Consider the following 10,153-nt stretch of genomic DNA (forward strand, 5'->3'; position numbering starts at 1 on the left):
GTGTGTGTGTGTGTGTGTGCGTGTGTGTGCGTGTGTGTGTGTCCTCTCCTGTTCCTGCATGCAGTTTGTGCAGGTGCATATAGCATTTATGGAATGGATTCCTATATTAATATTCTTTACTTTACATGACGGAACATGATCTATGTTTGATGTGCAATACTATATACTCGTATATTTATTATTTGATTGATTGTCTTATTTGTTTCCAAACGATTGTCGTCAATTGATTCCGTGTGCCCGTCAAAGACACGTATACAGTGTACCGTCTAGAGATTAACAGTATGTCTTTAATTTATGTATTTTGCACTTGAGTTGTCTCTGCTGAGCTGACTATATGGTTTTAAATTGGTTGCCTTTTTGTGTGTTATAAATATAGTAACCAATTCTCCCATGTGCAATACTCTCTCTCTGTGTGTGTGTGTGTGTGTGTGTGTGTGTGTGTGTGTCGCTATATGGGCCCCTGGCTTCTGTAAAATATAAAGTCAAATAAAGTCCCTAGAGGGCCTTTCAAAGGGGAAGCGAGGAACGCCGGCGCTGTTGCCTGCAGGATCAAAGACAGGTCTCCTAATCTTATCTTTTTTTAAAAGCCTGAAACGAGCAACGCGCGCGACAAACTCACGGGACCGCACGTTCACGTCACTACGCTTGGCGTTGTCCGCACGGCGACTGCTCCCCCAAGTGCTCCGTGCATTAAAGCGTAAAAGTATCGGCGCGTTATATGGCTTCACGTTTTGGCATGTCTCGTCAAATGGGGGGGGGGGGGGGGGGGGGGGGGGGGTCCGCGGGCTAATTAGTGTCAATTTGGGGGTCCTTAACCCATTCTGACCTGAGATCAGATTCATACGAGGTTTCCACTGGACACACACTGGTCTGATTAACCCATTCTGACCCGAGATCAGATTCTATAAAAATGTCAGTCGTTCTTCGATTTTTCAAAAATAGCAGACCTACAAGCTCATAGCGCGCCACTCGGTGGCGCGCTATGAGCTTGTAGATCTGCTGTTTTTCAATATCTAAAGCATAACATGATGCTAACACCAAAATGGGTTCCCGTTCAGAATGGGTTAAGATGAAAGGGTTTGGGAAGCAGTGTGCTGAGACGTCTGTGGACCGTCATCCCACTGTAAATAACTTTACAATGACCCAAAACAACCTGTATAAACTTAACCTGTATCATAAAACCAACCTTCCGATGAATGTATATCCATAATGTATGTATAGAAACCAGGAGAGGCAGGATTATCTGCACAATTGTTCATTAAATAATAGCTGTGGTCATTTTTATCCCAGCATGTGTGTCCGTTTGAGTTATTGTCGGGGAGGGGCTATAGAGCACAGATGTCTGTCTGACGTCAACATCGGTAGTACTTGTACTTTTTATTTGCATTGTAATCCCCATGGGGGATATGACTTACTAGTCATAGTAAGTGCTCACTGCGTTCGCAATGAGACCTAGCAGATCATGTCTGTGTGTCTGTCTGTCTGTCTGTCTGTCTGTCTGTCTGTCTGTCCCGCTATCCAAATATGGAGTGTGTTGCATCAGCAATCACTCAGCTCCATATATGGGCACAAAAGGGGCCAGGTCCACTCAGCTCCATATATGGGCACAAAAAGGGCCAGGTCCACATATACAGTAACAGCGGGACAGACACACAGACAGACAGACAGACAGACATGATCTGCAGGGTCTCAGCTGCGTTCGCTTCCCGCGTTTGTGCGTCTTACTGGTCTACACTGACTATAGTGAGACTAAACACACTGACTCGAGAAAAGACCCATATCGTCCAAAATAGGCTAATCAGTCGTTGTCTGTGTATAGGCTAATTCATTGGTAAAAGTACGCTAAATAACAATTTTTAGACCATTTGGGAAATAAATAAATCCGCAGCGGCGCGATCTAAGGGTAATGGACACATAACGGACACCCGGGTATGAATGCAATAATTTATTAACAAGAAAATAATGAATATTTACAGATATATGGCATCATGCATAAATTACAATCAACATGAAACATATTACTTTTATTACATTTTTTTTTTACTATGGCGTCTTCTCTCGCGTATCATCAGATGTCCGGCTCCATGCTCGCCTCTCCTTGGAGGCCAGGTCAAAACAAAGTACACCACATTGTGACAGCTGTAGTGAGTCTACAGTCCACCTGCCTGCTGGCAATATAGCCTGGTTGTGATATGTAGATGTGATTGATATTTTGTGTTTGTTTTTTTAAGTCATTCTATAACAACAAAGTAATTGAATTTATTTTATGCATTAGTTGTATTTTATATACTACTATGTTATTACTAATTTTATGTATAACTATATTACTAATTGTATTTATTTGATGTATTACTATGTTATTACTAATTTTACTTCATGCATTACAAATTGTATTTGTTTTATGTATTACTGTCATTACTAATTTTATTTTTTATGCATTTATTTATTTTATGTATTACTGTTATTACTAATTTTATGCATTACTATATTGATAATTTAATTTATTTTATGTATTATTGTCTATATTACTCATTATATTTATTTTATCCATTATTATGATATTACTAATTTAATTTTATGTATTACTCATTTTAATTTACTTTTATTTTACTATTTTAATTTACTTTTATTTTACTATAATCTATTTTTTTATCGTTCGTTTTATCCATTTATTTACATTATTATCTAGTTATTTATATTGGTTTATTATTTTATTGTTTAGAGCCCTGATTGATCACATCTACATATCACCACTACCAGTCAGGATCTGAGTGACTCAGAACCCTGGTGACCTCCAGATGGAGCCACACAGGAGACCAGCAACGTCCTAAAGAAAAGAAAGAAATGCTCATTACTACTTTGTTCAGTAGAAATATTTATTAACAGTTTGCCGAATTACAGTACATGTCAAGCACAAACTCAATACAAAGACTGTTAACTGTAAGTGGACGACCCAATTAAGCATTATACTTGTTTACAAGAGGGTCCACCATGTTCAATTTATCAAAACATTTAGAGACGTACAAATAAGACACTTCTATATAAAGAACAGAACAGGAATTCATCATAAAGGAGGTAAAAAGGGAAAATACTTATACAGTGAGGGGGAAAAGGGAGTCAAGGGATTCACATGTCTTAATGACTGTTGGTAGGGCGTTCCACATTTTGGCGGCATAGGAGTGAAAATAATTTAGTCCCTTGTTTGTGCCGAATCTGGGTTGTACATGGTTCGTTGCACTCCCTCTGGTGTTGTGGGTGTGGACTTCGTTAACATAAAGGAAGTATCTAGACAGGTACACATGGGTATCTTGGTGGTGTATCGAATCTTGTGGACCAGACCCATTGCAAGATGCTGTACTCCGTCGTCGACCCTAAGCCATTCCAGCCTGTCAAAGTGGGCAAGAGTGAGGTAGGTTCGGGGGGTGAGGCCAAGTAGGAGCCTGACCAGTTTGTTTTGGGAGGTCTGGAGCCTAGTTTTAAGGGCCTTTGAGGTGCTGTGGTACCAGGAGGTGCATGCATAGTCAAAGAAACCTTGTACGAGGGCTCCCGTTAAGGTCTTCAAGGTGTTTTTGTTGACCAGTGAGGAGATCCTGTAAAGGAATCTTGTTCTTTGGTTGACTTTTTTGATTACGTTTGGTGGCCATTTTATCACCGGAAAGATTAGCCTCCAGGATGGAACCTAGGTATAGGTAATTTCATCTTTACGTGTGATAACATTGTCACCAACTCTAACCAAGAAGCCATTTGCCTTGCTGAGATTACTATTAGATCCAAAGAGAATGGATTCAGTTTTTCCCAGGTGTAAAGATAGTTTGTTATCAGCGAGCCAGGTGAAGATTCTACCGAGTTCAGAGCTGAGGGCCTTTTCAACCTGCAGTTTGTTGCTGTCCGAGACTATCAGTGCCGAGTCATCTGCGAACAGGAACAAGTTGCAGTCACAAGCTGATGTCATGTCATGATCATAATGTGTGTGCGTGTGTTGTATAGTTACCTTGCTGTGATGTAACTCCAAAGGTGATCAGAAATAGTTGCTCCATCGGCTAGAAACGTGCTCTTCACCGGCATGATGATCTCGTTCCTAAAAAAAGTCTATAGTCAACCCTAACTGATTACAGAACATGATATAAAAAAACACAACTAGAAGGATTTAGGCCTGTCACAATTACCTAATCGCCAAGTATTTGAGATACTTTTTTAGAGTCATAATCGTCTCCATGTTGAAAATGTTCATATATTGTCTAACATTTTAAAGAAATAATGCAAGCAACCGATCTACAAGCTCTAAATGTGTCACTTTGTAATTTACTTCTCTTTTTTGAGTGTATAAAGTTATTGAATTATGCCATGTGCAGCTTTTTGTTTACAAAGCCTACAAAAGCCAAAGTTTTATTTAGAATGTTAGTATGACGCAATTAAATTGTTACTTGTAATTTATTTGAGCGACAATTAAAATCGGCCATTATAAAACCTTAAATTCTGACAGGCCTAAACAGGTTCCAGTGGCGTCTACCGAACCTTCTAGCTCCATCCGAGCCTCCCAGCGACCCAGAAGTCCTCCGCGGAAACACCCGGGGAAAGCTTCGGATCTCAGGCATCGGCTGAGATCCGAGAACATCTGAGAACAAAGAACGAAAGACACACACCCCAAATTAGCTTTGCTGTGTGTGTGCATGTCCTGTCACAACATACACATGCACTTACAGTAACGTTGAAGAATAGGGATCGACCAATTATCGGCAACGGACGATTATTGGCTTTTTACGAAGCCTAAAAAAGCCCTAACCCTAAAGCGGTTCGTACCGTTGAGTTCCTCACTGAGAAGGCCCAGGTCCGAAGTCCTCCAGCGTCTACCCAGATCTCCGTCCTCCGTCCTCCCATCCATGGACAGACCTGCAGATCCCCATCTCTAGAGGCTCCAGCCTCCAGCTGTGTCTATGATCTCCATCCTGAGAGAGAAAGAAACCATTAGCTCTACAAGCTCACAACACGTTGCAGTGTGAGCTTGTAGATCTGCTATTTTTGCTGAACGGAATAGGGATGCTGGGGTTGAAGTGGTTAAAAAGTGTCAAAGACTTTGATTAGCTTGGAAAGCTGACAGACATTCAACCAGAGTGCCACTAGGAGGCATCAACACATGTACAGTCCTCAACATCTTTTGTAATTTGTATTCAAGTTGTTACAAAGACCAAGAGGCACGCTCATGATATGAGATATTGACTCTCAAACTATTGTGCAGAGTCATTTAGATTTATCCTAAAATATTTAAAACATTTGGATTACTGTAAATGATGCCTTTATTCGTACCATAACAGTACAAAAGCAGTTATCCATCCTCAGAAAGAAGCAAGAACTATTCCTACTCACAGCTCATCAGAGTCCTCTGAGGAAGCCCGCGGAGGGGGGGGGGGGGGGGGGAGCTTTGGAACGGATCTCTGTCCAGGGAACATCAGATCGTCTATCGATATCTCCATTCTAACAAAGAAAAAAAAAAACACACACACCAAATTAGCCTTTCTGTGTGTGTGTGTGTGTGTGTGTGTGTGTGTGTATGTGTGTGTGTGTGTGTGTGTGTGTGTGCACTCCCTGTCCAGCAGCCGCGTTCCAGCGACGTCTACCGCGATCTTCATCCTAACAAAGAAAGATTGATTAGAGTGACCAAGAGCCAGATATATATTCTATCCTGTCACAACATATATACATAAAACTTTTATTTATAGAGAACATTTAAACAGAAGCTAAACATATCACTTACAGTAATAAACGTTTCAGTTAGGGTTCTTTTTGACAGGCCTAACAGGGTCTTACTTTGAGTCGTCTTCAGAGGAATGCAGATTCCTGGAGAGACCTGCAGTACATCTGGAAGAAAGACATGGCGGTTATAGTCTATGAATGGCATAGAAAAGAGCTTCGCACATCACTCCCTTGTTGTTGCCAATAGTCTGGATAGTCTATACTTCTTATTCTTGATGACAATTGTTTATAAATTTGATGCATTACTATGTGTTGTTGCTTACTGTAAGTCACTCTGGATGTGAGAACTGCCTAAATTGTTGAAATTCCTAGACGTGATCAATTAGGGTCATAGGGTGTTTTTACAGTCCCACTCCTCCCCATCATATCTTGCGGTGAAGCTGGACAGAACACTGTCCTTTAAACAACACCTGACAGCGTCAAGAGAAAGACCACCGCCTGTGCCGCACCGATGCGGCGTCCAGCCGGTACCGAGGCTCTGGTGTTCCCCACCGCTGAGTACTGTGCCCCAGTCTGGAGCCGTAGCCCTCATGTTGGTTTTGGGGCTTTTTATGCCTTTACTGATAGTGAACAGTATATAGACAGGAAAGGGGGAAGAGATGGGGAGTGACACGCGGCAAAGGCCGTCGGGAGTCGAACCCGCAGCACGCCATCCGGCTGGCTTGGCAGCATAGGTGCCCAGACAGTTGAGCTAACCATCCGGGCCACACTTAAATATTTAATTGCAATTTATTTGAGCGACAATAATCGTCCAGTAAAAATAAACCTCATAATCCTATAATAAGGCCTAGAGCGGTTCTTACTGTGCGGTTCCTCACCGGGCAGGCCCAGGTCCAAAGTCCTCCGGCATCTACACAGATCTCCGTCCTAAGAAAGAAAGAAATAAGGACTAAATTAGCTTTTGTTGAGCTGCATATTCAGAACCACTTAAACCCGCTATAGATTTGATAAAACAGACCTTTAAAGAGAGCATTTGGTATATGCTCCGATTTCACTCTACACAAATTGATTTGCCAAACATAGCAGATCTACAAGCTCACAACACGTTGCAATGCGGTGTGAGCTTGTAGATCTGCTAATTTGGCTGAACGTTCCCCCCAGAATAGAGATGCTGGGGTTGAAGTGGTTAAAAAAAAAAGTGTCAAAAAGACTTTGATTAGCTTGGAGAGCTGACAGACATTCAACCAGTTCCACTAGGAGGAATCATACTGCCATGCTATACTTCGTACCATAACAGTACAACAGATATCCATCCCAACAAGAAATATTCCTACTCACAGCTCATCAGAAGTCCTCAGAGGGAAGCTTTGGAACGGATCTCTGTCCTTCCACGACGTCTACCACGACCCATCCACCCTAAGAAAGAAAGAACGAAAGATTAATTCAAGTGACCAAGAGCCAGATATACAGTACGTACATTGTGTCCTTTCACATCATACACAAAATGTATAGAGAACATTTAAAACAGAAGCCGACCATACCACTCGCAGTAATAGAAGCCGCCTTCAGAGCCCCCCATGCAGATTCATCCATGGACAGCGAGAACTGCAGATGTCCACCTGTAGGGGCTCCGGTTGAGCCTCGCAGCATCTGGAAGGAAGACATGGTGCAGGTTATAGTCTATGAATGGCTTTGCTCTCACTTGTTGCTGCTGCCAATAGGAATTTGTGATGTCTGTGTGGCGACAATTGCTGTGCGTCTGTTTTTTTATAATACATACAATTTATATAGCACTTTTCAAGGTACCCAAAGTTGCTTCACAAAACAGTAAAAACAAATTTGAAAATAAACTAGATTAAAAAGGTTCAAAACTAGAATTTTTTGGCTTGTTTGTGAAGCTTTTCGGTTCCACACCAGTAACTGCTGTTCAACACTAACAGCTACATCCATGACCTCCCTGCAACAACATCAATGAAGGGCTATGCAGACGACCCGAGTACTGTGTCCCAGTCTGGAGCCGTAGCTCTCATGTCAAGAAGCTGGATGCTGCCCTCAACACCGGATGGGCCACCCCAAACAAACTGCCTGCCTGTTCTCGCTGGAATCACTCCAACAGAGGTCAGACGAGAAGCAGCCACGCTGGCCCTCACCGGGAAGGCACAGCTGAGTGAATCCCAGCCATCTCCTCCACAAGGTCGTCAGAGATACCACAGCACAGCACACGTGCCTCAAGTCACGGTGCCCTTTGCCACAACACACACACACACACACACACACACACACCAAGTCACGGCGACCTTTGCCACAGCACACGTGCCTCAAGTCACTGTGCCCCTTTGCCACACAGGCCCAGGAACTGCTCCACACAACACCAGCTGACACCTCCAAGGCATCCTGGGTGAAGGCAAGACAGAGGGACCAGTGGAATACATCGAGGACCCCAAATATGTTCTTTGCCAGCACCTCCCCTGCAAGGAGTGGACAACCCTCAAAGCAGAAGTGGGACATCTCGGACAGTGCCCACTGTGAATGCGAGGATCCACTACAGACTGTGGAACACGTAATGACCATTTGCCCCAAATACCGGCCACCGAATGGTGATCGTGGCTTAGGCAGAAGATGTTTAAGAAACGTATTGTTTGTAATTTCTTCATTTTTTCGGCAAACCTTTGTGGCATTTAATTTATGGAACATGTGGATGTTTCTTTATTTATTGGTGAAGTTTTAGTGCCACTTGTGGCATTCTTTGAAATGTATTGACACGTTTGATATATGTTTTTGTTAGGGATGTCCGATATTATCGGCCGATAAAGGCATTTAAAAATGAATAACCCTAACCCTTAATTTTACTTTATTTATTATTTTACATTAAAAACATCTACAAGCTCACAATACAATAAGACACGTGAGCTTGTAGATCTGCTATTTTCAAAATATTTTTATACATTTGAAAACTTGAGATTAGATCATTTTAGATGAGACATTTTGCATAATGAGTAATTATTAATAATTACTTTTGGTATTTTAAGTACATTTTATACCAAAACCTTTGTACCTTTACTCGAGTACATGTTGAATTGTAACGGAGTATTTCTATATTGCAGTATTGCCTACTTTTATTTAAGTAAAAAGTTTGAGTTATGTTTCCACCACTGGAAAAAGCCTGCATATAATATATATATCGGTATCTGTTGATATCGGCAATTAGGAGTTGGACAATATCCAACACTGACTGTCGGACATCCCTTGATTTGTGTGATTTTTGTGCAGCTTTCAGTGAGTTTGTGGTATTTTGCACAGCTTTTGTTTGTTTGTTTTGTGAACGACCAAGAGCACACCCAGTATGTATCACAAGGCTATTCCACCAGTCAGGTGTACTTATATATCTACATCTCATAAGCGGCCATGAACTAAACACTACAGATATCACAATTTGACTTTGGCAGCAGCAAGAAACGACTGATATGCAAAGCTCTTCAGCCATGCTTCTCTCTATACAAACACTCATAATGTCCACATGGACATCTTAGCAGCCACGATGGGGTGGTTCACACAGGAGACCAGGTTCAGTGTTCTAGCAGCATCTACGGTCATCTCCATCTACATCTAGAAAGAAAGACATCAGAAGCTGACCATAATGACTCACAGTAATAGAAACATTTTAAAAGGATCTCTGGCTAATAAGATTATTAGTTATTTTTAAGTTAAGTTTTTAACTTAGCCATAACCATATAAGGAGTCCCCAAAGCAGCTATACGTCCAAATATGGAGTGTGTTGCATCAATCACAAACAAATCACTCAGCTCCATATATGGGCACAAAGGGGGGGGGGGACAGACACACAGACACACAGACAGACATGATCTTCTAGGTCTCATAGTAAGTGCTCACTGCATTCGCAATAATTAAAGTCAAAGCAGAAGAAAGGCTTACATAGTCAAGTATACGCATGGCTGGAGTAGTGGGTCGACTCAGGGAGCTCTGCAGGTGCCTGTGTGAAGGCTGGAGACAGAGTGAGGAGTGTGGGGTGAGTTGCTGGTTATATAGTGGCACACCTAAACTGTGATTGGCTAATGAGTTGAGTGGTGTGATGAGGGCAAACACATAATGTGTCATCGTGGATGCAGGGAACGGGGAATGTCCACCAGAGGCCGCCATTCTGACAGCATGGATATCATTCACAACATAAGCTGCAAGAGCCCAGTGATATTAACTTAAATAGGATTTCACCAAAGCGAGAGAATATAAGTCCAAAGTATAGCTATAAGGAACAGGAGTTGTCGAAGAGGGCTTGATCTAATGGTCTGTCTCTGGCTGCAGCCAGACATGAGCCTAAAGAAATCGTAGGCGCAGACGTCTCGGCGGTTTTTAGACAGCTGGTGGATGGAGAAAAAGCTCCACGTCCGCCGACGACTTGCGCGCAACGGCCAGCCGACAGCTGACGCTCTCCTCTGCGGCAGAG

General features: G+C 42.3%; 1 long non-coding RNA gene across 1 annotated transcript; it reads right to left on the minus strand.

The window, feature by feature from the left end:
• Window positions 1-4,809: 4,809 nt before the first annotated feature.
• Window positions 4,810-6,615, minus strand: LOC308333809. Its single transcript, XR_013965826.1, has 4 exons — window positions 6,555-6,615; window positions 5,806-5,856; window positions 5,365-5,628; window positions 4,810-4,946 (listed from the first exon to the last, which is right to left on the minus strand). It is a non-coding gene; the product is annotated as an uncharacterized lncRNA (long non-coding RNA).
• Between the last annotated feature and the right edge of the window lie 3,538 nt (window positions 6,616-10,153).

This window comes from Protomyctophum bolini (genome assembly GCF_963924005.1).
Source record: "Protomyctophum bolini genome assembly, chromosome: 19".
In the NCBI taxonomy this organism is placed as follows: domain Eukaryota; kingdom Metazoa; phylum Chordata; class Actinopteri; order Myctophiformes; family Myctophidae; genus Protomyctophum; species Protomyctophum bolini.